This window comes from Canis lupus, chromosome 10 (assembly GCF_003254725.2).
Source record: "Canis lupus dingo isolate Sandy chromosome 10, ASM325472v2, whole genome shotgun sequence".
Lineage (NCBI taxonomy): Eukaryota > Metazoa > Chordata > Mammalia > Carnivora > Canidae > Canis > Canis lupus.
The window spans coordinates 10,628,526-10,655,511 of NC_064252.1; the positions used below are offsets into that span (position 1 = coordinate 10,628,526).

A 26,986-nucleotide genomic window follows, 5' to 3' on the forward strand; every position below is an offset into this window, starting at 1 on the left:
CATTTGATGTGCAAACATTCCTATTAGGTAACCAAGGTACATATTTCCAAATTCATTCACAGATTGGGAAAAAAAACAAAACAACAAAAACGAAAGAGTTTAGTGACCCGACCAAGGTTAGGAGTTGGAAACTAAGCAATAAGGAGTGTATCATAAGATTTAGTCTCTTCTGACTATTCCAAAAATGGGAGATGTAATCTTAGGGATTATGTAATTTTTAAAAACTTGAAATATCTTTTCAGTAAACCATCTTTTGTATCAAGAAAAATCTCCAAATCTAACTTCTTAAAAGGACAGGCTAAACTGGTCTATGCTCTACATGGGTACAGCTATCCTCAGCACAACCCCTATACTACACTGAAATTTTCTCAACAAAATCTGTGATGACCTTCTAGTTGCCCAATTCAATAAATCACCTGACTTTACTCACAATTTTCTGACCTAACCTTCAGTTGAACCCATGGTACCATGTTCACATTCACGAAATTTCCTTCTTCTCTTTTTCTCAGCACCATTGTCTCTGTGTTTTCCTAGGCTAGGTATGCTGGAGCAACTGAAAAATCATTGGATTTGGAGTATTATCTGGGTTACAAATCCAGTCCTTCCACCTCCTAGCTTGGGGTCTTGGGAAAATAGACCTTAACAAGCCTTAATAAAAAATAATTAGTATTACCACTACGAAAGGGCAGTTTAGAGATCAGAGATAGCCTATGAAAGCAGGCAGAGCCCAGCCCATTAGAAAGCCCTCAGTGGATGGAGGCACCTCCTCAGACTCTTTTTGTTGAGCTCTTTCAGTGACCACACAGTAATACCAGGGTGCTGATACATTTCACATCTCTGCTCTTTTCACTCTGTATACCAGAGCTGCTCAATGGGACTTTCTCTGAAGACTAAACTTTCTATAGTCTATGTGTGTCTAATACAGTAGCCACAAGCCACAGGCAGTCTTTGAACACTTGAAGCATGGCTAGTACAACTGAGAAGCTGAATTTTTAATTTTATTTATTTTGAACTAATTCAAGATCAAATTTAAATAATCACATGTGACTAGTGGCTCCCATATTGGACAATGCAGCTGTATACTTTTTCCCTTAGTAGCTTCATTCCACTCCATGACTTCGGCCACTACCCCATACACAAAAGAGTTCCAGCTTGCTGTATTTATTTTGGGGGTGGGGAGGCAGAGGGAGAGAGAGAACCTTAAGTAGGCTCCATGCCTAGTGTGTAGCCTGAAGTAGGGCTCTATCTCACAACTCTAAGATCATGACCTGAGCCGAAATCAAGAGTCAGACACTTAACTGACTGAGCCACCCAGGTGCCCCGATTGCCAGCTTTCTTCCAGCCTTCCAGCCTTTCTGCCATAACAGGGCATCTCAGAGGCACTTACTATTCATCATGTTCACAATGGAATTCATCAAATCTTCCTTCAAACTTGATCCTCCTCTTGGGTCCCAAATTCAAATCAATAGCACCACAGTCCAGCATCCAGTTCAGTCCAGATAAGTGTTGCAGTCATGAGCCAGGAGTTACTATATGGAGTCCTTTTCTCCACCCAAATTCTATGCCTATCAGCCCATAATCATCTGTACATGTTAAATATCCTTCTCTCTCCATCTGTGCTGTCAGAGGCTTAATACAAGCCCTCATTATTTCTGACTGAGATATTATGATGGAGTTCTAATTAGTTGACTTGTTTCCAGTCACACCCTTCACCCCGCACTCAATCAGCTTGGTTGTGAGAGTGTTCATTCACTCACTTGATCTTGTCTGGAATTTACCCAAAATCTTCCAGTGGTCCGTCACAGATTCACAGTGGTCTGACCCCTGGAAGTTCTCCAGGTTCATGTCCGATTACACATCCCAAAAGGAAAAGAGAGAGAAAGGGGCTGAAAGCCTATTCAAAGAAATAATGGTTAGACACTGGGAACATATAGTTTTACAGGTAAATCCTATCATAATTTTAAGAAAAAGTAACTAGAATACTAATTAAACTATGCCAGAGCACAGAGAAGGAAGAAAAGCTTCTAAATTATTTCTGTAAAAATCAGCAAAGTGAAGCCAAATCTAACAAAACTCCTATAGACAAAAACAAAAACAAAAACAAAAAAACTAGACGCAATATTACTTATGGCTATTAGGCAAAAAAAATAGTGAATGTTGGAAAATATTCTGCAGCACATTAAATAATATACCACAAAAAAGTGATCATTATTATTATAACACTACAGTTCTAAACATCAATGGGTGTAGGAAAGAATGGTTCTACTCCACGACTCCACATATTGATCAAACTGTGGTCACTTCATTGTGGTCCAATCTCAATGAGAGAAATAACTGCATTGTTATTCTATCTGTTCTCAGCCCATTATTATTAAAAAATAACTTTTGGATGGGGTCCCCCGCAGTGGAGTGGCTAAGAGCACTGCTCAGGATTCAGAGACTAACATCACGGTCTGTGTAACCTCTGGCTATTATGTCCCTAATATACTTTCCACTCAAACTCCTGATACAAAGTCCTCCTATCTCCCTTCCATAAGAATTACAGTTTGGTTACTATGGGCAACTTCTCCTCACCTACTATTCACACACAATTGATGATTAGAATGTAAGAGCTGCTATCTTAGCCTGAAACTTCATTTTCTGGATTGAGAAAAGGAAAAGTATAGGTATTTTTAACAGTATGAGAGAAAAGAAGGCATAAACTCTTTTTCTTACCTTCCCCTCAACCTTCCTTATTTCTTTTTGTTTCTCTCTCTACCTCCGTGTTTTTCCTTTTTTCTATCACTCTGACAGGTGATACAAATGTTATCATTTTTCAAGGTCACTTGTGGAATAAAATTTCTAGAGAGAAATCAAACCATGTTTTATGCCTAGACTCAATGAGATCAGCACTGGTAGAAACTCAGTATGCACGTGAGGCTAGCCAAATCTGCTAAAATGATATATAGAGGTTTTTTTACTTATGATCCAAGCTCCCTCCCTCAAAGTCACAGACAGCCTTGGTGCTGTCCAACCTTAGAAAGGACAGACTAAAAGTCTTGTACAAGGAAATTTATAAAACTTCCTACTGGTGTTCCAAGTATAAACATTATATCAAGTGTTCTCTCAGATAGGGATTTATGACAGGATTTTGTTAATCTTGAAATATTATGGTATTTCCATGAGCCTATCACCCTTGCTTGTTGAGCCAAACTGATATTTATGAATTAAATTCTTTAGATTATATTGTAGTTGAAGATCAGACTGGTATATATAAAACTTTAAAATACTTTTTATTGGAAGCAATCTTAAAATGCTAAAGAAATAAGTAGACATTTAAAAAATGTTTATTGAAAGTGGAAGGAACAAGGAACTCATGTTTGTGCCAATATAATAATGCCTAACATTTATTTAAGCACATTACATAGATTATCTTATTTGATCTCATAGGTCTGATTGGGGTAAAACCTTAGCATCCAAAATTTGCAGGTAAGAAAGCTGAAATTGAGAGAAGTTAAGAAACTCACCTGAAGTCACCCAATTGGGAAGTGATGGGCTGGAATCCAAACCCATGCACACTTATCCGTGGCACAGCTTATGAGCTCAGGTTTGAATTCTTGGGTTGGAGGAGATGCTAATGCCATCTACATCATAGAAGACATGCAGCCTGGCAAGCTTTAGCTTCCTTATCTTTGTCATATCACCCTTAAATGTATCTATGTATGTGCTTACTGATCATGTACGCACCTCCTTCTCCACTGCTGTCCATGGAGCTAATCCTTAAATATGTGCACTTGACCCATCTCCTCCTCTACTTGGTATTTCTCCAGTAACCTCCTATACCTTTATCTTCACTGTCTTCTTTTCCAATGACTCTCCCTTGAATTATAAAGTGTGAGTTATAGTCATTTTGAAGGGAAACAGGCTTCTCTCTCTATTGACTGTATAATCTCTTCCATTCTATTTATGGCCACACTTCAAGAAATAATAGCTTGCATTCCTTTTCTCTACTTTTTGACTACCGACCCACTCTCAACTCTTCTTCGGTATCAGCCTTTACAAGTCCTCTAAAATTGTTCTTAATAAAATCTAACATTATCTTCTATTCACTTTCATAGTCCAATAGATTTCAGGCCTTATCTCATGTCTGTAGAAATACCTGACACCATCCTTCCTTCTTGACATCTTCTCATCTCTTTCCTTCAATGACACCTCTCATTCTTCCCTTCTCTGCCTCCTTAGCTGTCCATTCTTCTCAGATGTTAGAGTCTCTAGGGTTCTTTTTTTTCTGAAAAAAAAATTATTGAGGAATAATTGACATACAATATCCTGTTAGTTTCATATGCACAACATAGTGATTCCACATTTATATACATTATGAACTGATCACCACAATAAGTGTAGTTATCATCCATAGCCAAAGTTAATATATTACTGACTGTATTCCCCATGCTGTACATCCCACCCCCTATTATTTATTATTAATCTAGAATTCTATTCTTAAACACCTCTTCCTAATCAACATGTTCTCCAAGGATGACTTCTTTCTCATGGAAAATTTCCAATGGTCTCTGGCCTCACTGCCATAATGTTCCAAGAGCTACTCAAACAACATGGATCAAACTAAATTAATTGTCCCCTGGATCAATTTCTCATACATTCTCTATAGTTTAATTATATAATAATCCTCTATTAGAAGCCAAAAACTGGAGTCAACATTGATTTTTTTTTCTCTTTTACTCCCTAGTCCATATGGGAATTTTGTATGCCTCTTTCTCTCCCCAATGACGCATTTTGCCTCAAGGCTTTATCTGCACTACTGCAAAAGCCCATTGTTTATTTTCCTGAACTTCTATGTCACGCTTCTTAAATCAACTCTGCATGTGATCAGAAGTGATACTTCTAAAACATAAATATTACTGTGTGTAATAGGTTGAATAATGGCATCCCCAAAGTTGTCCACATTCTAATCCCTAATGCCCATAAATATTTTTTGGGTTTTGTTTTGTTGTTGTTGTTGTTTTGTTTTGTTTTGTTTGAGAAAGAGTGTGCACATGAGGGGTGGGGGAAGGGCAGAGGGAGAAGGAGAGAGAATCCTAAGCAGGCTCCATGCTCAGAGCAGAGCTAGACGTGGGACTAGATCTCACAAACCTGAGATCGTGACCTGAGGCAAAATCAAGAGTCAGACACTTAACCATCTCAGTCCCTTAGACCCCCCCTTAAATGTTACTTTATAAGGAAAAAGAGACTTTACAGATGTGACTGAGTTAAAGATGGTGAGATGGGGAGATTATCCTGTATTATCTGCAAGCACACAATGTAATCACAAGAGTCCCAATAAGAAGGAGGTGAAAAGGTCCAAGTGTGTAGTGTGAGATGTGATAGAACCAAAAGGTTAGAGTGATGTAAATAATGGTCATGAACCAAGGAATACAGGCAGACTCTGGAAGCTGAAAAGAGCAAGAAGACAGATTCTTCCCTAGAACTTCCAGAGGAAATGCAGCCCTGCTGACACTTTGATTTTAGCCTAGTGAGACTGATTTTGTACTTCTTACTTCCATAACTGTAAGATAAAAGATTTGTTTTATCTTAAGCCATTAAAATATTTAAAAAATTTTTAAGATTTATTTGAAAGGAAACACTTATGCATGAGCAAGGGGAGGGGCAGAAGGAGACAGAGAATCTCAAGCAAGCTCCATTCTCAGCATGGAGCCCAAAGCAGGGCTGGATCTCACAACCCATAAGATCACACCCTGAGTTAGGCGCTTAACTGACAGAGCCACTCAGGCATCCCAATAATACCAAGATTTTTAGGAGTGACTGGATGGCTCAGTTGATAAATATACAACTTGATCTAGGGGTTGTAAGTTCAAGTCCTACATCGGGTGCAGATGTTACTTAAAAATAAAATCTTTTAAAAAATGTATATCAAGATTTCTTACAGCAGCCATAGAAAATACATTTAAAAAACTATTTGGAAATTGAGGGATTCTCATTTCCTACAGGATAAATTCCAGGAAGACATTTTTAGCCTTTCTGGTTTTGCCCTCTAGGGAAACTTCTACTGATAGGAACCAAATTTCTTTTCAAAAGTTGATCCACATGGTCTGACAAAGAATTTTGTGCAACTTGTATGTATGAAAGTTTGGGAGGAGACATAATTTAGACACCAAAATGTTAGGGGTTGGTGAATATGAACAATGGCACAGAATACTTCAGTAGCCAAGATGTACTCACTACAATCACATGAGAAAAAAAATATATTTTGCCATTTACTAAGTAATTTTACTGTATCAATTCTTGGACTTTTGGATGTTGTCCCTTTTAACTGAATGTCTTCTCATTTTTTGCCTGAACTCCCTCCTACTTATTCTTCAAGATTCAGCTTAATCATCATCTCTACTGTAAATGGATTTTCACTGACATACCCTGGCACAGTCACTCATTTTCTCTGTGTTCCTAACTGTACATTTAATATGCTCTTTTACCATATCCTTCTCTGAATGCTAATAATGGAATGATCTATTTATGAATCATCCTTCCCATTAGACTACTTGCTTCTATGGTAGTATCCCAACATGGCTCTCAATGAACCTCAAATTCTGGTGTTCCTATCTTTGTGTAGTTCCCTCTCACAATGAGCCTTGGTTGACATATACCAGTGATATGCCATAGCCAGCTTGTGTGAGCTCTCAGGAATCAACTGTGCTCATCTCTTCCCAATTCTGTGTTCAATGGTGTTACCCTGGCTTGAAATCAGCAAAGGTGGAATTATTTACACTAGAAAAATCAGCAAATGTTACAAATTAGTGGAAGTTTTTTGTTTGGTGGGAGAGTCAATTACCCAATATACCTCTGCTTTTGATTCACAGTAACAAATAGAATGCAATGGAAAAGATTTTGTGTAAATGCTTGACTTAATTTCAAAGAGGATTAGAGGCTTCTACACCCACCCCTTGAACACTGATTTTTGCCACCTCATATCAGTTACCTGATAGACGGACATTTGAACAGGTCCATGTGAAGAAGAAGCCTTGAGATTATATAGAAAAAGAGAAAAGCCCACTTATCCTAGCATTCCAAGTAAGTCTCTGGATGGCTCCAGTCACAGCCACCATTTCACTACAACCACAAGAGACATCAACAAAGATCAGAAGAACCACCAGGTCACCTATAGAATTATTTAAAAAGATAAATAGTTCCTATTGTTTTAAGCCATCAAATTTGAGAATGAGTGATTAGAACTATTATTAAATTAAATGAACAGTTTCCCATGTCAAGAGCCATATGTCCATCTGTGTATCCACAATATCTAAACAAGTACCCAATGAGTACATGCTGGATAGAGTGGATACTGTCTCCTTTTTTTTTCTTCAGTACTTCCATAAAGTAGTACATACCCATCTATTTCATTACAATGAAGAAATATACCCTTCATAATAATATAATACTATATAATAATAATTAATGAAAGCAAATTAGTTCCTAACAAAGATAGATCCTTCCTGGACAAAACACTATAACTCCTTTCAAAACTCCACTGAAATGGCCTTCTAAAACGGACTAAAATGTCTAGCTTCTCATCTCCTGGTAAGTATCAAAGGTCTCTACTCTTCTACTTGACTTTCTTAAGGGTTTTCCTCCCATGATGACACCAAGGCAAGATTCCTGGAAGGAGGAAATACCTGAGATATCTGAGGTATGTAAAAAGAAAGCCTGTAATTTTGGTCTCAGGTGTGGTAGTAATCTAGTTTCTACTTCTGACTATGTGGTGCATGGCAAATGACAAAATCTTATTTTGAACTCTGAACTTCTATCTTTTTTCCACAATAAAATCTGTTTTTCTTTTACCTATTTAGTATTTTGTAACTTCCTATACTTTCTCCTCCTTTCCTTTGTTCTGGTCTCTTGTTTTTCATCCCTACATATGTTCCCTCTTTTATACGTTGCTATGCTCCCTAGCCCTGTAAATTATCTATTAAAAATTAATCATTTTGCAAAATGCATTACACATATCCCATTAATCCTTTTCTCACGCCCATGTGCTAGGTATTATTATTTGCAATGTATAGATAAGGCTCACAGAGGTACGTAACTGGTTCAAAATCTCAGCCAACAGTAGAGCCAGATGTGCAGCTGGTTCCAAATGTCCTCAGATCTGCACAGCTATAAAATACAAGAAGTGGGAGATTGGGGGAAGGGGTTAAATACAGTTAATGTATACCTTTAAAAAAAAGAAGGAAATTAAAGAAAACAAGCAAATATATATTTTGCATGAAGAAACACAGAAACTTGTTAAACACTGTACAGATAGACTTACTAAGAAAAGACGTTTTCATTTCCACTTCTAATCTGGGGGTATATAAGGAAACTATTCTCTTTTTCTTAGAACCCTTACTCTGCAGGATCAAAATGAGCAAACGGTGACCACGTAAGTGAGAAAGTAAATTAAGATGTGCTTATAGTTGCATTCTTGTGACTGACATAAAACTCTGTACCACAGCCACTCCTTAGAAACCAGCTCATGGGATCAGACATACAGGCAAGCCCACTTCTAAATTCTGCATCTAGAGACCACAGTGTAGAACATACTTGTGAATTCCTCTGTACCCAACCTAGCTGCCACTTCACCATCGCAAAAGGGAACTGCCAACAGTTTCTGTCAAACTCACTGCTGTGGACTCCACAGCTGGCACAGACCTGGTCTACAGTCATAGGTGTCCAAGTCATACAAATGGTCTGGACTTGATGAAGAGGTGGGGATCAGAACTCTTTGGTAAGCTACGTTACCATCAAATGTTGCGACACAAGAAATGAGCCCAAAAATGTTTCAGGAAGGTACAGTTTTATCTTTGCAATCCATTTGCATGTGGTAGTTAAATATTAAGGCAAAAGCAATGTAAAAAATTACATAAAATTATAAAGCACTTATGAATAATAATGTCCTAAGTACTTGAATACTTATTACATGTCAGGAACTTCATACACCTCATCTCACTCCATCATTGCAATACATCGGTGCAGCTGGTACTACTACCCTTTTCCCAGGAGGTAATCGGGCTCTGAGATGTTTAGTGTCTTTCTTAATTGCTAGCTAGTTAAGTGGGAGAATCAGGACATGAACCCTAGTCACTTGGTTAAAGAGGCAGAATGATATGGTGATTTAAGAAGCAGGACTCTGAACCCAGACTGCTACCTAAAAATTCCACACTAGCTATATGACTTTGTTGAAGTTACTGTGCCTCAGTTTCCTCATCTGTAAAATGGGGATCATAATAGCTTCTATGACATGATACTATTTTGTTACTGTTCGGATTGAGTTAATATATATAAATGTGTAAATATGTGTTATATAATATACATAGTATACACAGCACCTGACATACACACTATCAAGCATTGCCAATTATTACTGATTCCCAATCCACTGTTTTATATCTACCACCATGTCCCCTTGTGTGCGTGTGTGTGTGCATGTGTTGGGGTTCTAAAATCTGGAATGGAGGTGGAAGGTAGCACTGAGAGAGAGGAAAGGACTGGAGATGGCAGCAGAGAGCTTCTGGCAGGTATGTTTAGGCTCTGACTCAATCACTGACTCAAAGAAGCTTGATGCAGCTCTTTGAAGGCAGGAGAGTAAGGAAGCCCTAAGTTCTATAGTCCTATTTTGAGACTAAATCAGTATAACATCTTCACCCAACCAAGAAATAGAGATTCCAATGTGGATGGTGTAGCTCTTACCTGAGGCTGTTCAACCCATTCACAGCTGATCAAAATAAAATCTCCAGAAGCTCTGAAAAACCTAATTACAATTCAGGTCATAAAGCTAATAATTTTCTGACCTCCCAAGTTCAAGATCTGCTCTATCTTGAATACTTTACCCACTTATATTTATAGAAATCTTTGTCTATATTGCTTTACTAATTTGTTATATAAAAAGTAGAATTAAGAAAAAGGATTTAACACTTTAAGCATACCATGCATATTGCCAAACTGCTTTCCAGAAAAGCTATGCCAAATTACACTCGTTCAGCCACTCCCATCTACCACTTAGTATCATGACTCAAAAAGGAAAAATCTTTGCTAGTGTTAAAGAAGAAACCTGGTTGATTTAACTTGCATTTCTTTTATTACTACTAATGTCAATTTTTTTTCTATTTGGAAGCTATTTGTATTATTTTTTTAACTATTTTTTTTGTCTTTAGTAAGCTTTTCTGCTGGGAGATTCTATTTTATTTAATAATTTATGCAAGATCTTTTTCTAGGGTAACAACATTGTTTCTTCGTTAGTTTGGTGGAAAATACTTTCCCAGTAATTCATCTGCATGTTAATTTATTTACCTTTTAATTTTTTTAACAGAAGTTTGGAGTCCTTCTCATAGGAATTCAGAAATAATTTTATACATTCCTATATCAAACTGAGGTATTTAAGAAATATACCACTCTTATTTTCTTTATATACAGAAAGGTCAGTTTTATCAGAATACAAGCTCTTCAAAAAAAGAGATCCGACCTATTCACTCACCACTGTGTTCCCAGCACTTATAACTGTTCTTAGCACGTGGCAGGAGTTCTACTTATTGAAGAACTAAGTGCACTGCTATCTTGCAATTTGCATGAAATCAGCAAATCAAACTCCCAAAGACTTTGCAAAAATAAAACAATTATTGCTGACATGCAAAATCTGCAGTGACAATGCCTGGGTTACTGGCTAAAATACATGTCATTATTAGAATATTAGAGTGCATAAAACTTGGAGCTTTTGGGTTTTTTGTATTTCTAATTTTTTCACCACATAAATGAAAATTCTGCATGTTACCTGAGATTTCCCTTATGAAAGTAGTTCAAAAATATACCTCCTCTTCCTCTTGATCTCCACTGTCATCACTTTAGGCTAAGCCTGCATCATCCTAACTTGGACTCTTGCAATGACCTCTCAACTAGTTCTCCACTTCCTCTTTTGATCTCTTTCAATATCTTTTTCTATACAGCTTGGAACATAAGCATCTCAAACCATCAATCTGATTATGACATTCCCTTACTTTCATTGCTTCCCACTGTTTTTAAGATAAAATTTAAAATCCCAAACCCCACACAATCTGGTGTAGCTCCATTTGGGGAAACCCAACCCCACCTGCTCTTGCTGTGCTCAGCCATGCAGTAGTAGCCATTTCAGTTTTCTGAACAGGTCTGACTCATTTCACCTGGGCCTCCCCACTGTCTGCTGCTTCTATCCAGGTGGCTCTTACACCCCCCTGCTTGGCCAGGTCCCAGTCATGTGGTCACTTTCTGAGCATCACCTTCCCCAATGACCCACCATACTCCAAGCTACATTAGGTCTTAGATTCTTCCCATACATGTGCTACATTGTACTTGCGCAGCATTGTTCACAGTCTGTAATTACATATTTACTCCTGGAATTCTTTGCTTTTCCTCTCTCTCTGACATAGGGTTTGGTCTGTTTTGCTCATCATTGTACCACTACTACCTGCCACAGAGTCTGGCACCTATATGACACTCAACAAATACAAGACGAGCAAATGAATGAAGGAGAACAGCTCAAGGCCATCATCTGCCAGGAAGCCTTCCTCACTGATGCGGAGGCTACAGGATACTTCCCTTTTTGAATAGCCAACAGCTTTCTTGTTTATTTTGTCCCAAATGACTTCTTATGTTGTAATACATAATGTTTCTCATTTTCATTTTTCTAAGTCTGCTTATTTTCTCAGCTAGTGTCTCCCCTTCCCCCTCCAACCCTGGCCTCAGAGCTGGTTCTCAAACACCCTTGGCTCACCCTTATCAGAGACCTGTTTGCTGTTCTCATTCAAAACACTCCTCCCCTACATATTCGAATGATTCCTTCCCAGTTCATTCAGCCTCAAAGGTCATCTCTTCAGGGAGACTGCCTCTCCAACAACTGATCTTACCTAACTGTTCCTCGCAGCTTTCATCACTACCTCCCATTATGGTACACATTTACACACTTGTCTATTATCTGCCTCATCAGAACACAGAATAAGAGAATTTGTTTAGTTTCTACTGTATACCTGGCATATAGTATTGATTATATACTGGCATATGAATACTTATTAAATGTCTGCTCTGAATACCAGCTCCATCCAGAGTCCAAAGCTTCCTCATTTTCCAGATCAAAATGAGGATGAATAGTTTCAGCTGGCTTCAGAAGCTAACTCAACCTTCACTTCAGGGTCCCATCTCAGGGAAGGGAGTAGTCATTTCTTTACTGATTGTTTCTGATGCAAAGAGGCAACTGATGCAAGGAGAGGAGAAAGTTGATGAAAAAGAAGGTGGAGAATAGAGGAAAAATCAAGTCAAGTGAATGGGAGTGAAAGGGAAAATACTGGAATTGTAAGGATATGAAACTTTTCAACAGCTACACGACAACCAGAAAGTCAAAGTTTGAATTGATCTTCCTTTGATAAATGCAATCTCTCTGTTTTGGCAAATCAGAGATCAAATCAGTGTGGTGCTCATGTATTTGATGAGATATGACATGTAGAGATGTAATTAGAAGAAACTAAACAAATACAAGAGAGAGAGAATTTAGGTCATATAAAAAAGAAGTTAGATGCTAATTTGGGCCAAAATATCTATCAAAGTCTCACAAAAAGAGTGAGAAAATAACAAAATCCTTTGTTAAACATAACTGCTACATTATAAATGGGCTGATCTGTCCAGAGCTCTTGGAAGGATGTTTCTACACTGAAAACTACCCCCAAATCTATAACTTTAGTTTTGTATATAGAATATATAAATAAAGTATAAGGCGTGATAAGGCGTTACTACAATACAGCAGTAAGAACTGTGATAAATTAGAATGAGTAGGTGGTTTTCTGCTGTTTGACTGTTTGACTCAGAAAGCAAGTGCTGGAACAGTTCTTTGTACTTGATCACCTGATATAAGACTGGAATTATGCTTGCAGTTTAATATTCACTTCTTGGGGAGAAAACAGCTATGTCTATAAAAATATCAAGTACAATTTTAGAATCTATGGTTATCTGAAATAAGCTAGCTCCCACCACGAGCCATTTAACTAACTTACATATCCAAAAATGAACTCTTATCAGCAGTAAGGACTTCAGGTTCTCATTTTCTTCCTTGATAAACAAAAAAATCCAGGCAATGAAAAGCTCAAAATAAAACAGAAAAAGTTTTTAAAAACTGAGAAAAAATTTCCTTTGTTTTTTTTCATATTTTTTTTATTGGTGTTCAATTTACCAACATACAGAATAACCCCCAGTGCCCGTCACCCAATCACTCCCACCCCCCGCCCTCCTCCCCTTCTACCACCCCTAGTTCATTTCCCAGAGTTAGCAGTCTTTACGTTATGTCTCCCTTTCTGATATTTCCCACACATTTCTTCTCCCTTCCCTTATATTCCCTTTCACTATTATTTATATTCCCCACATGAATGAGACCATATAATGTTTGTCCTTCTCCGATTGACTTACTTCACTCAGCATAATACCCTCCAGTTCCATCCACGTTGAAGCAAATGGTGGGTATTTGTCATTTCTAATGGCTGAGGAATATTCCATTGTATACATAAACCACATCTTCTTTATCCACTCATCTTTCGATGGACACCGACAGTTGATAGTTACATTACAAATCAAAACTTAGAAAAGGAAAAGAATTATGTATAAAGTCAAACTCATAACTGAAGAAAATGCAAATCATGCAGTAGGAAAATAAACAATGTATTATGTATCACCAGCATCTACACATTTATGTTTTCATCCATCTTTCTCTCTGAATAGTCCAGCCATCATTAGTAAAAAACGATAGTTTACATGAATTATTTTATATACATTCCCAACAAATATTCAATGTAAAGTGGAAAACTCTTTTTTTATGCAACAAACTCAGAGCACATCATTTTACCTCTGTTCTAACTGGAGAAGCCCATGCAGTAGGATTCATAGTCTTTTTCATCACTTTCTGGAGCTCCAAAGTTTTATCACAGACATCTTCTCTCCTATTGCTTCTCCCTTGCTAAAATGAAGCTTACTAGACCAAAGAAAGAGAAAAGAATGCAGGAGATCAAAGGGTAAATTTTTTTCTTCGCTGACCTTTTAAAATGAAGCAAAATGAAATTTTGCTTGTGAATAGCATTCATGACCCCCACCCCCCATGATTTAAAAAGTGGAAAGCAGAAGAGTGAAAAAAATTCCAGTGGTAAAGCCTACAAAATGCATTGCTGAATTACGTTATCATTTTATTAATTAGATTCTATTCAGCAGAATGCAGCATTTCCACCCCAGAGGTTGATGTCACTGTGAATTCTTGGAAGAGAAAGCAGGATCAGAGTATTTGAAAGATATTTATGGCTCTATCATGATTTTGCGTAAGTTTGGAGGAGAAAAACTCAGACGATTTTATGATCGTCTGGTTATTTTATAATCAATGTTTGAAGATGTTGTTATGCACTGTATTATCCACTTGGGTTACTGTCACAGCCCTGGAAGGCTTAAACAACAGAAATTTATTTCTCAAGCTCTGAAGGCTAGGGAGTCCAACATCAAGGTGCTAGCAAGGTTGGCTTCATTCTGAGGCCTCTTCTCTTTATTTGTAAGTGGTGGCCATCTTTCCATGTGCTCACATGACCTCTTCTTTGTGTGTGCACAGAGACAGAGAGATAGATCCCTGGTATTTCTTCTTATAAGAGCAATAATCCCATGAGACCAGGGTCCTATCCTCATGATCTCATCCAACCCTAATTATCTCCCAAAGATCTCATCTTCAAATACCATTACACTGGGGGTAAGAGCTTCAACATATGAGTTTGGGAGGGGGACATAAATCTTCAATCTGTAACATGCACATGTCATTTTGTTCTTTCAGTCATCAAATAATATACATTCTAAGGATAAAAAAATCCAGGGTCCAAATAATTTAGATGACAAAAAAATATGTATACATAAATGTTGAGTTCAGTTCCATACAATTTAATAAACCTCATTTAAGTGATGAGTATATTCATTTTACAGGTGTCACACTTGAGAACCACAGAACTGAAGTCTTGCTCCAGATCACAGAGCTGAATGATAATAAATAAGATCAGTCTGCTGACTCCAGTACTCTTTTCAATAAACTCACATCATCTCTAACTGGCATGAATACATTTCCACATGTCAGTCAATAGAACATGTCATAACCTTGGGTCATATTATAGTTTGAGACGTAAGCCCTAGGCTGTATACTCCTGACCTCTGGGAGTCTGGTGGCTCACCTTGAGCAGAGAAAGAGGTTGAGAACCTAATCCCTATCCCAAGACACCATAGAGGGTTGCACTGACAGACATCCTCGGTGCAGATGAAGAGGGCTTTGAGCAAGTTCCTTAAAACTTTTTGCAGGCACATAGCTGCTGCTGGAAGGTCCAGACAAGTTTACCTTGAGGAGCATAGAAAACCCATAGTTCCAAAGAACCCAGAAACCCTTTTAAATGGAGATAAACTCCATCAGGGCTAACTGGCCCTGGGAGGAGTTCCTCAGAGCCTCTGATGTGACTGAAGAATGTAAAGGAGCTGATGTGTCCGAAGAATCCCAAGCAATGCTACAGAAGGCACTGGCAAGGCCAGAAATGAGGTAGAGCCACCGCAGCAGATGCCTGGTTGGACGAGCCACCTGAAGACACTTATCTCAATTCTTTTTTTCAGAACACCAGTCTTAATTGCACTTAATTATGGAATTACATGGTCAAAATCTGCATTCCCAGACAGATTATAACGCCACAAGGTCAGGAACAATTTATAATCTTCACATTTTCCCCCAACACCTAGATCAGCATCTAGTCTATAGTAACTGCTCAAAAAATAGTTGTTCAACTAAGGAAAAGGAGTATCTACTAGCTTTGCTAATGTCTTCAGGATAAAGATTAATAAGGCATGGAAGCTAAAAAGAGGAAACAGAAACTTTTAGCTTTCCATTACATTCTTCCTGGAGCAACCTGTCTCAAAATATAATGTTGGAAGCCCTGAAATGAGTGAAAGCTTGAATAATTACAACAATAACAACAAAACTTTAATTTACATGTGTATAGCATTTTATTCTTCCAAATAACATATTATTATTACTTAGTTTTCATGATATTCCCATTTTAAAATGAAGAGGCTGAAAATGAACTTCGGGTAGGTTATAATTTGTCCTGTATCACACAGCTATTGAAGGACAGAGCCAGGATCCTTTTTCTTTTTTTTTTTTTTTTAAGATTTTATTCATTTATTCATGAAAGGGAGACAGAGGCAGAGACACAGGCAGAGGGAGAAGCAGGCTCCATGCAGGGAGCCTGACGTGGGACTCTATCCGGGGTGGGACTCGATCCAGGGTCTCCAGGATCACACCCTGGGCTGAAGGCAGCGCTAAACCCCTGAGCCACCCAGGCTGCCCCAGAGCCAGGATCCAAATCCAGGTCAAACAATCCCTTCTCTGCTATTCTTTCTACTTTAACTACATTAAAATAACAAAAATAGTAGTAAATGCTGATTCTGAAGTAAATGAGGGAAAGAACCATTTTAAAATTAGCAAACTGCTGTCTTCTAGAAATTTTAATTCATCTTTGTGTCAGACAGTCCCCTTATTCTGGGAAAAGAATAAGAAAAAAGAAATACTTGAGGGAGGTTCTGCTGTTATGCAGATAGGAAGCACACATCCACCAACCTTGCTTGGGGAAGACCCAAATGCAGTGAAACATCCCTAATGTCAACGCTACCTTTACTCACTCCATATTTACTGAGTACTTCTGAGTGCTGGTCATCATTCAAAATGGGACACTGTGTACCATATAATGTCACCTGGGAGTGTCTTAACAAATCTTTAGTCCTGCAAATTATGTTTCAGAGAAAGAAGTGTTTCCTCCTAGGTAACCATGCTATCTGCCCCCACCCCCTGCCTTTTTTGAAGATTTTATTTATTTATTCATGAAAGACACGGAGAAGCAGAGACACAGGCAGGGGGAGAAGCAGGCTCCCTGCGGGGAGCTCAGTGTAGAACTAAATCCCAGGACCCTGGGATCACACCCTGAGCCAAAGGCAGATGCTCAACCACTGAGCCACCCTGGCACCCCTCTGTCTGCCCTATTAAACCTATATCCTATTTGGGCCTATCCTATTTGGGCCTCCGTGCAGAGTGGGATGTGTCAAATCCCACAGCTCTTTGTAAAGAGCTAGGATGCTAGGAAGAAGTGTGTGCTTGAATCTCCCTTCTGTCCTGCTGAAGGAAAGACCGTGGAAAGGACACTGGTGGGGTATGGGACCCTGTGACCCAGGGTAGTGTACAGAATCCAAATGAAACTTTAAGGAAAGCCCAGAAGCTGGGAGGCACTAATGTGTGATCTAGGTGTTCTGATGATTTGGGGGAGCTGAAGGTTAAACCTACACCAAAGGGGTAGGTTTTTCCTTTAAGGAAACGGATACTCCCAGTTGGATACTCCCTATGGACAGACGTTTATTCCAGTACAGAGAGTATAGTCAACATGGTGGCTTCACGCAGAATGTGGGAAAGTCTGCTTCCTGTCTCTGGGGCCTAGGGGAATTTTGCAGGGTTTCCATTGCTTGGGACCTTCCTATAGATGGGGTGATGGGGAGGAACTGGTCTATGTGTTAGGTGGTGGCCAACTGGAAGCTAAGCAATTTTGAGGGCTCTAAGAAAAGCCACAAGTACAAGAGTGGTTATTTAAATTTTACTACTTATGTGTTTGGTCTCAGTTTTATTACAGGGAATTTTGGAAGGGCCTGCCCTAGAGTTCATACACACTGGCAAATGGGAGCACAGGGATCAAGGGGGAGAGTGTGAGGATGGTTCCCAAGAGATGACAGGGTGACCAGAGCAGCCCAGCCCCAAGTGTTGGTGATTGCAGAGGGGGAAAACCAGGGACCTAGAGGAGGGAGGTGGGGAGCAAGTGTCATGGGGAGTGCTCAGTGTAGTCAGAGAACAGTTCAGGCAGGGGGCGCTAATATCTAACATTTGGTCCAAAAAAGAGGGTAGCCCTCCACACTTTAGTAATTTAAGCAGTTAAAATTTTTTAATTAAAAAGATGTCTCTATTTTATTTTATTTATTTTTAGATGTCTCTATTTTAGAATCATATTGATGAAGCCTCAGACATGTGGGTGCAAACCCTCTGCCCCTAACTGCTCTCCCACCTCAGATTGCACAAGGGCAATAGGCCCATGGAAAAAAGATTCCCATAACTCTGAGACAGAATCAGCAAAAGACTTCACAGACAATTAAGTGTCATGTCTGAAATACTAAATTATGCCACTGGAGTAATTCCCTCACCCTCAGCTGTCTCTCCTTGCTAACTATTTTCTCTATGGAGCCAGGATTCTCTGATAGACTCTGTCTTAAGGAATCTGGGCCTCCCCAGAGGCAGGGCCCAGTCCCACCCAAGGCAGCCCACCTGCTTCTCCCTCCAGAGCAAGAGGTCACCTTCAGAACATCTTTGAGCAGGAATTAACCACCTGAAGAAATGAAAAGGACTCATCTATTCAGCACATGTAAAAAGATTATAGTCCCTTCTTCACATGCCTAATTTAATCACAATTTAGTGCACATTTTCAGAGTAAATGGACAAACACTCATCTTCTATTTTGTGTATATGTATGTACAGATATCCTGGAAGAGATACAGAACTCACACTTGCAGAATATTAAGCACAGCCCACTAGTTTCTGTTTAAAGGAAACTAACCTTTCATTAGCACTTCATAATTAATAACCTAAACTTATTTTTTTAAAGATTTTATTTATTTATTCATGACAGACGGCGGGGGGGCGCAGAGATACAGGCAGAGGAAGAAGCAGGCTCCATGCAGGGAGCCCGATGCGGGACTCGATCCCAGGTCTCCAGGATCACACCCTGGGCCGAAGGCAGGCGCCAAACCGCTGAGCCACCCAGGGATCCCCTAGAACCTAAACTTAAATCAGACCTGGGTTTCAATCTCATGCTCCACCATGGAGGCCCTAGTATCCTCAGGACCGTTCTTATTCCCAGCCTCAGCTGCTCTGACCACAAAATGGACCTGACAATTAGATCTGCCTCAGGGGGTGATGGTAAGGAGTCAATTATTTAACGTACAGGAAACATCTAGAGACATGCCTGGCACCTGGTAAATACCCGAAATTTTTACTATTTATATAATCAGTATTTCTAAAATGTTGCCGGAATTCAGGTGCTACCTACTGGGGCATCCCAAAGGAAAGGAAGGCACTACTAGGTAGGACTTTGAACGGTACCATAACTGTGCTTCCACTTCATCACTTGCCGCTTCCTTCTACTGCTTTTTTAGTAGCATGCTGGAAAATCAACCACAGTACACTAACACCCACACCCCAGCAGCTCTCTAAATCAGTTGTTCTTAAATGAGTCAGCATACACCCAAGCCATTCATCGGATGTCCACAGGCCGCAGGTTCCCAAACAAACTGCTAACATGTGCTGGGCCGTATGCCACAGAGGCCAGGGGGCGTGGGGACACGGGTCCACACCTCCCCAGCTCCGGGTTCAGGGTTCTTCAGGTGCAGACACGGAGCCTCCATCCGCAAAAAGGCAAGAGTGGCTTAGGAACCTTTCGCCGGGGCGGCCGGGAGGAAGCACCTGCTGCCCACGTTCTGCCTCCAGGTCCCACCAACATTCAGCACCACTAACTTCACGCGATTGGCTGAGCTATATATAAAAAGTCTCAAAAAAAAAAAAGTCTCTCTCTACTCCTCTGTCTATTTTTCTCCTTCAGTAACTAAACCTAACACTTGTGAAAATGTTTCATTTTGTTTTCCTTGAATAAAACTGAGCTCACTCTTGTTTTCCATGCACAAAGGTTACAGTAACAGGAGCACCTTATCTCCAGTTCCTTAGGAGGAGTCTGGGAAGCTCAGGAAGCAGGGGTGAAGCAAGACTATGCAGCCAAGAGTGATGAAATCAGGTTTCAGAATGAGTTCAGAAAATGTGACTTAAACTAACAAGGCACTTTTGGGATGTTAACGATCTCTGTTGAGGTTTTCCAAAAAAAAATGATTCTACACACTGAGGACAGAAAGACACTGCTTACCTACATTTAGAAAGAGAGCGAGAGATCCTAGTTGATCATGCTTAAAATGAGCCATCAGTGTAAGTAACGTGCTTGCCAAAACGCGGCAGGCACCGTCCCAGCACTACCACCGCAGCACCGGGTTCCCCGCTTAAGGACCAGACAAACTAGATCTGTCTCTTCTTCCTCACTTCCCGTTCAGCCTACTACTCGCTGAGTTCCGCACCACCTCCGCCCCAACCTCTCAAATGGTGACTGCCAAGTCACCAGTGACCACAAATTGGCAAATCAGTGGACTTGTTTCCAGTCTTAAAACCCTCCCCCTTTCGGTATTTGACATGGCTGACCACGCCTCTCTTCCTCTGGCTTCTCTGAGGCTGTTCCATCCTTCCTCCTGACACCCTGGCCACCTGTTAGCCCCCTCCTTTCTGTCCTTCAGTGCTACCTGTAACTGAAGCCTTGGTCCTTGACCCTGTTCTCTACACATACCACCTAGTGACCTCAGCTATTCCCACAACCTCAGGAGGATAAGAAACCTCCCATCTAGCAGTCCAGGCCAGACCCTGAGCACTTGATATATCCCCGCACCCTGGAGAGCCAACCAGGCTCTTCCTACTTCTCCAGGCTTGGTTCTCCTTTTCTTCCTGTCCCTGTACCCTTATCTTAACAAAGAGCACCACCATCCACCCAGTGGCCCAAATCAGAATCCTCAAGATTTTCAGATTCTCCCAATCTCTTACCTACCATATTGAATCAATAATAAAAATCCTGTTCCTTAACTTGTTCTCTATTTACCTCTTCCTCCCCTCCCTTTTGATTTATATGAGAGAGGAGGCTTCTTTTATCAGGCTTCTCTTACGGACTTATCCCCTCAGGCCTAGAAAGATCATCTCTTAGGTTGCCAGCCTCCAACTACATCATTCAAAGTCTCTTCTCCTGAAAATAGCTCTATTTTCTATATAGTACTTTAGAAAAAAAAAAAAGTGATTAAAATTTTTTTAAAGAATGTAGGACTAATGCAGATAGGGAAAGAATAAGGAATAATTTCTATTCCTTGATCTTAAGGCATCTAGTAGGAACTATCTAATATTAAGAACTTCTCAATAAAAGAATGACCATTATTTATTCATTCTTTCTTTCCACAAATATACACTGACCCTTCATTTTGTGGTAGGTGTTCTTCTGAATGCAAGATGGTCGAGCTGGGATAGGGTGGATGATAGATGATGAAGAACTCAGTAAATGAGGTAATATCATAGTAGTAAGAGTTATGCAGAGTGTAACAAGAGTGACAAGAAGCTACTTTACACTGGAAAGTCAGGCAAGGTCTCTCTAAGGGAATGCTATGTAAACTGAGACCCGAATAGTGAGAAGGAGGCAGCCACGGGAGGACCAGGAGAAAGAGCACTGCATGCCAAGGAAACTGTATCAAGGTCTTGGGCATAAATAGCAGGGCCAGTTGGAGAAAGAAAGAGAAGGCAGCTATAGTTGGAACTTTGTGAGCAAAGGGCACAACTGGGTCACATATCAGATATCCATAAACAGGGGAGTTTTTATTATTACCACTTAAAAGCTAAGGAAATGGAAGTTAAGAAAAATTTACTTCATGCAGTGAGAAAGGAAGACCAGATTTTTCTTTGTGGTATCTCTGATTCCAAAACATGTTGCTTTCACAGAGGGGACAATTCAAATAAACCCAAGATGTGTGACATTCTGGAAAATTTTCACATCAGTCTAGCCCCAAAGTCTGCCCCAATTTCAACCCTTTATCACAGTGATAATTCATTTCCCCTGATCTTTTTATAAACAAGGGAGGCTTTTATGACACCTCATATCAACGAAGTCACTGAAATGTGTGAAACTTGGGATGCCCCGGGGTTACAAAAATAAGTCTAGTGTTTGTACGTTTTAAAAAACATATTTGTGTTTTCTGAGTAAAAAAAGTAATATGTGAATGTTTAAATTAAAGCAAATACAGGCGTACATAAGAAAAACAGCCCATGAACCTACTCTTTAAATTGGCTTCTGCCTAGGGTTTATAAATATAGTTTTGTTTTGTTGTATTTATTATTTAAATTCATGTGATTTTAAACATGCTTGAGGGTATTAAGGATAATATAATAACGATACCATTACCCAGGTCAAGGAACATTATCAATACAATGAAGCTTTCTGCATTTCCAACTCCACTGGTACTTCTTCCTTCCCAGCAGAAATAATCAATACTTTTAATTGGATATTTGTTAGTCCACTTGCTCTTTCATTCTTGTGTTCATTTTTTATATACTTTTTCCCAAATGGAAGAAGAGTTGAAGCAAAATAACTGACACATTGGTGAAGGTCAAATGAGGAGTAGTGGAACAGTGTGAAGCCTGTGGGAGTCCCAGGAATAACTGTGTGCCATCTGGAAGGTTCTTTCTCCATGAAGACCAATGGGTATCCACAGAAAAGACAAAATGGTATATTCTGAAACTGTTATACACTGCTCATGAGAATGCAAAGTACAACCAGTTTCTTACAAATGTAAACACACAGCAGGGTATCTGGGTGGTTCAGTCAGTTAAGTGTCTGTCTTCTGCTTAGGACATAATCTCAGGATCCTAGGATTGAGCAGCTCCCTGCTCAGCAAGGAGTCTGCTTCTCCCTCTCCCTCTGCTCCTCCCTTGGCTCATGTACACACTCTCTCTCAAGCTGAAATAAAATCTTTAAAAAAAAATTTAAATACACACCAATCCTATCATCCAACAATCCACTTTTAGGTATCTACTTAGGAAAAATGAAAACTTGTGTTCCCACAAAAGCTGCATGTACATATCTATAACAGCTTTATTCATAAGCTCCCAAAATTGGAAATAACCCAGATTTTTTTTTAAGATTTTATTTATTTAGTCACAAGAGACACAGACAGAGAGAGAGAGTCAGAGACACAGGCAGAAGGAGAAGCAGGCTCCATGCACGGAGTCCAACACGGGACTCGATCCTGGGTCTCCAGGACCACACTCCGAACCGAAGGCAGGCTCTAAATCACTGAGCCACCAGGGATCCCCCTCAGATGTTTTTTATTGTAAATGGATAGACTGTGGTACGTGTATTCAGTGAAATGCCATTTAGCTATAAAAAGCAATGAACTATTCATAATGACATAAATAAATCTTAAATGCATTTTGCTAAGTGAAAGAAGCCAGTATGAAAAGGCTACATATAATTCCATTTGTATAATGCTCTGGAACTACAGGGAAGGGAAACAAATAAGTGGCCACTGGGCACTGATTCACCAGAGGAGGGGACGACCACAAAGGAACAGCACAGGGAACTGGGACGCTAATGGAACAGAATGCAGATGTGGTAAAGGAAATAGAACTCTATGCATTTGGCAAATATCCATTGAACTGTACATCACTGAATAAATTCTACGTTCCATAAACTAAAACCAATCAGTGAGGAGGTGGGAAAGATGCAATGCAGACTGTGAATATTACAAATGATTAAGATAACCACACAGAAGGAGGATGGAGTAAAAAGTAGCTGATGGAAGTAACTTTGGAAAACACTGTTCTGCTAGATACTCTAACACTCGAAACAAAAAGAATTTAAAGATTGTACTCTGATAAATTTGTTCCTTCCAAGGGTATAGACTTGCAATTCTAAAACTACTTGTATATTAGGTGAATAATAATACAAACACATTGCAGATAATGGAAGGAAGATTTCTTGGATAAAAAAGAAGTGTCAAGGCTACATTATGACTAACAGTATTATTTTTTATATGTATACAGATAGAAACAGAAACATATACCTATGTGCATGCATAAGTAAGCGTCCCTACTTATATTTGCTACTCCCATTCATTAAAAGAAACTAGAAACAGTGATACTTGGCCTACCAGCAACCAGACCGCGGGTTCTAAATATCATTCTCCTAGAAAAGGGATGTAGCCCTGGCTGACTCCAGTGCTGGGGCAGAAAAAAAAAAAAAACGTAAATGATACTAAAGCATCTGGGTTGCCAGAAAATAAGGAAATGGTAAAACAAAACCAAGCAAAACAAAAACAAAACAAAACAAAAACAACAACAAAACATATTAAAAGGGCACCGCAGGAGACAACCTGAAATAGCTCCTAATGGCCAAAGTTAGAGCAACAATAGCAAAATAAATGATGATACTATAGGATCATAAGCCAAACAATAAAATAAGTATCCATGAGTCTATACTGAAATACAACTAAATTAGTAAATAAATGGTGGAGACAGACCAACTCTTCTGTAGAAAAGAATTTTAATTAATAAAGAATTCATACATATGGAAGGAATAAGGGAAATTAAGCATCATTAGAACATCACACTAATAACTACCAGAGACAACATTCACTGACAGAAGCTAAAGTAAATCACAAAACTACTGCATGATTGTAGTTTTAACACGAATTAAAACCAATACTGACGACGTTTAAAAGTTTTAAGCTGGGGATCCCTGGGTGGCTCAGCGGTTTGGTGCCTGCCTTCAGCCCAGGGTGTGATCCTGGAGACCTGGGATCCAGTCCCACGTCGGGCTCCCTGCATGGAGCCTGCTTCTCCATCTGCCTGTGTCTCTGCCTCTCTCTCTCTGTGTATCTTTCATGAATAAATAAAATCTTAAAAAAAAAAAAAGAAAGAAAAATAGACAAAAGGTAAAGTCAGATGGTTCCCAGAAAAATAATGAAAATAGCATTAACATGACCACAACAACAAGCTCAGTCACACAATAAAAATGCAAATTAAAACTACTGGAAGGGCAGCCTGGGTGGCTCAGCAGTTTAGCGCTGCCTTCCGCCCAGCGTGATCCTGGAGTCCCGGGATCGAGTCCCACGTCAGGCTCCCTGCATGGAGCCTGCTTCTCCCTCTGCCTATGTCTCTCATGAATAAATTTAAAAATTTATTTAAAAAAAAAGATAAGATGTGCACACCAGAGAGAGAAAATATATCTACATGTATTTTGCTTATTTCAAACTGGAGCCAAAGTAAAACCATTCCCACCAACAGACCATCGGGGTGTCGAAGTGCTAAGGGGGAGAACAAGGGAATGTTGGGGCATCACCTCTGGCTGGTGTTTTGTCTTTTTTTTTATTATCTTATTTTGGATTGAGAAAACGGTAACAACAATGAGGCAGTGTGAGTAGAAAAGGAAACCTTGAAAACTCTGTTTCTTACAGACGTGAGAGTGGCGAGGATGCTTTTTACATGGCACAGAAATCCGTCTCCCAGAAGGCTCACCACAGTCCCAGGAGCCCCCTGCACCCGGGCCTTAGAGCCGCCTTGGGCCTGAGCTGCTGTCTTTGGAGAAGCTCCCCTTCTGAGCTGGACTCAGCAGAAACAATGAGCTCAAATTTATTTATTTACTTTTTTTTTTTTAAAGATATTATTTATTTATTCATGAGAGACACAGAGAGAGAGAGAGAGGCAGAGACACAGGCAGAGGGAGAAGCAGGCTCCCTGCAGGGAGGCCAACCAGGACTTGATCCCGTGACCCCGGGGTCATGCCCTGGGCCCAAGGCAGGCGCTCATCCCCTGGGCCTCCCAGGCGCCCCAATGAGCTCAAATTTAGAAGCGAAACAGGAGTCACGACCTGAGGTGTCCATTCACACATCACCTGCCTCCCAATACTGGGACAATGATCATCTTATTTGAAGTGAGGTCAAACATACCCGCGTGTCTATTTACACGTAGATCCCATGCATGGTTGTCGACTGGCTTGTTGGAAGAGAAGTAGTCCCACCTTCCCATATGGGAATCATGGCTGTTCCGGAAGGACCCCTTACCTTTTAGAGATACAGATTTACACCTAAAATGATAAGAGTCGCTGGGACTCATGCCAAAAGGCGACGAGAGGGAAGATAAAAGAGTGAAATCCATGAAGAGGCGTCGATCCTGGTCGAGGTGAGCGAGCACGCGCCCACGCGTGCCACGTGTCTACTTCCGTCCCCGTTCGAAAGTTTTCGTGATAAAAAAAAAAAGTTTACAAAGAAATACAGATTTTTTCTTTTTTTTAAACATTTTACACAGAGACACAGAGAGAGGCAGAGACACAGGCAGAGGGAGAAGCGGGATCCATGTCAGAGCGTGAGGTGGGACTCGATCCCACGACTCCAGGGTCACGACCTGGGCGGAACGTGGCACCGAGGGATCCCCGAAATACAGATTTTTCTATAATTCGATATACCTGACACCAAAGACCCCTCAGCTGACAGACACTCCAGAGACAACAGTACCTGTGGAGGAGGAAGGGCAGAGGTGACGAAACCACGGCGCCACGAGAAAGACTCCCCACCCTCACGAACGCAGCAATGCTACTCCCTCGACGTGAGGCCTGGGAGGAAGACGCACCGAGGGAAACAGCGAGGACCTTACCTCTGAAAAGCAGGAGACGACGTTAGGGGGCGGGAGTCGGGAGCCACGGTGGCCTCGCGGCGAGGGTCACGTGACCCCGGACGCCCGCGCTCAAGATGGCGGCGCGCTGGGCTGCGCCAGGCAGTGCGCGCGCCGCGCTTCCCACTCCGTCATCCACAGCTGGTGCGGAGCCCCGCGGCCGGAGCGGATGCTGCGCGCGCAGCCGTGGGATGACGCGTCGGCCAGGCTAACGTTGTCCCACCACCACCGCCACCACCACGCTGGTCTTGGATAAATGAATACCTGGCGCGCTGTGTTGACTTGGAGGAATGTTCTGGAATTTCTGATGTAGTGTATTGCCCTTAAACTCGCTCCTTTGCTCCGAAAGGATTGCCTCGGGCAGCCCGGGTGGCTCAGCTGTTTAGCGGCGCCTCGGGCCCAGGCGTGATCCTGGAGACCCCGGATCGGGTCCCGTGTTGGGCTCCCTGCATGGAGCCTGCTTCTCCCTCTGCCTGTGTCTGTCTCTCTCTCTCTGATGAATAAATAAATAAAATCTTAAAAAAAAAAAAACTCACTTGTGAAACGATTGCCTCGTGTAACTTA

General features: G+C 40.4%; 1 long non-coding RNA gene across 11 annotated transcripts in view; it reads right to left on the bottom strand.

The window, feature by feature from the left end:
* LOC112677889 (uncharacterized) overlaps positions 1-26,532 on the bottom strand; it is a 50,038-nt gene extending 23,506 nt beyond the window's left edge. For 2 of the 11 annotated variants that reach the window (XR_003147255.3, XR_003147253.3), the window contains exons 1-6: positions 26,405-26,531; positions 13,883-14,008; positions 8,076-8,145; positions 3,727-4,267; positions 2,716-2,841; positions 1,758-1,894 (exon numbers count right to left, since the gene is read on the bottom strand). This is a non-coding gene — a long non-coding RNA (uncharacterized LOC112677889). The other 9 variants (XR_003147256.3, XR_003147258.3, XR_003147257.3 and 6 more) reach the window with 9 other exon arrangements.
* Positions 26,533-26,986: the final 454 nt, after the last annotated feature.